Raw genomic sequence first — 1630 nt, 5'->3', positions numbered from 1 at the left:
TTAATACAACGGCTACAGTGCTCTGGCTGTGTGTGTAATAAGCACCGTACTGTCAATCGTAAAAGTCACAAGCCATAGCAGCACTATACATGGGTTATTCCAGACGTTCTTTGCAATTTACGTCTTCAGCGAACTAAGTAATCCAACGGTAGCAGTAATGTGATGACGTCTGCACAGGGTACTGCCTTTTCAGTAGTTAATACCTCGAGGGATAATATACACGCATATTGTCATTCCAGATTCGCTATAGAATCTAAATCGTCGCTGAACGGATTGATACAACGGATACAGTGCTATGTATGTGGACGCACCAAGCACCGTACTGTCAATTGCAAATATCCCTCGCCATGACCGTACTATACTCTAGTTATTCTAGAATTGTTCTGCAATACATATCATGCATGAGGGAGCATACCCAGCGGCTACATTATTGTGACGATGGCTGTACTCTGCACTGTGTTGTCAAATGCTTGATTCACGAGGGACAACGCATATGCTCGCTGTCACTTTAAAATTGCTATGAAACTAATACCATCATTGAAAACGTTAACCCAACGGCAACAGTGCCCTAGTGGTGGAAGTAGTAAGTATCGTGCTGTCAATTGTGGGTATCCCTTAGACATGACAGAACTGTACACTGACTTTTCTATAAATACCGTGCAACTTTTGTCATCGATGAAAAAACTAATCAAACGGTTACGGTACATTCGTCATGGCTGTCCTCTCTACTTTATTGTCACTTGCCAATTACTCGAGGGATAACGGGTATGTTTGCTGTCATTCTAGAATTGCTATAGAATCTAAATCATCAATGAATAAATTGACACAAATGCTACACTGCTCTGGTGGTAGAAGTCCTAAGTCCCGTGCTGTCTATTGAAGGTTTCACTGCCATAACCCTACTATATATAGGCTCTCTAGAATTGCTTTAGTATTTACATAGTCAATGAAAGAAGTAGTACAACAGCTACAGTACCTTGGCAATGGCTTTACGCAACAATCTGTTCTCAATTGTTAATATCTCGGTGGACAATGGTTCTGTCTTTTGTCATTCAGCGGTTGCTGTAGAATGAGAATAACCATTGAATGTATAAACACAGCAGCTGAGGTGCCCTGCTGATGGATGTATTGAGTAGCATGCTGCCAATTGGAAATGCTTCCAACCATAACATTACCATACATTGATTATTCCAGAATTGCTTTGTTCCTTATATTGTCAGTGAACAAAGTAGTCCCATGGCTACAGTATTGTGATGACGGCAGTACTGAATACTGTGTTTTCAATTGTTAATATGACGAGGTAAATTGGCCCTGTTCTTCGACATTCTATAAATTCTATAGAACTTAATTCATTTGTGAACAGAGTGGTACAACGGCTGCGTAACAGTCATGATTGCTATAATGAGTACTGCGTTGTCAATTGTTAATGTCGCGAGGGGTAATGGATCGTTGATTTGTCCTTATAGAAATGCTACAGAACATTTATCATCAGTGAACAGAGGGATCTGACGGCTACAGCACTACCGTGCAGTCAATTGTTAACATAATGATGGATGAAGAAACTGCATTTCTCATTCTAGAATTGCTGCAGCATATTCATCATCAATGAACACACCAATGCAACTGCAAC

Source organism: Eufriesea mexicana, unplaced genomic scaffold (assembly GCF_001483705.2).
Source record: "Eufriesea mexicana isolate 0111107269 unplaced genomic scaffold, ASM148370v2 scaffold18102, whole genome shotgun sequence".
Taxonomy (NCBI): domain Eukaryota; kingdom Metazoa; phylum Arthropoda; class Insecta; order Hymenoptera; family Apidae; genus Eufriesea; species Eufriesea mexicana.
This window is presented reverse-complemented; position numbering follows the sequence as displayed.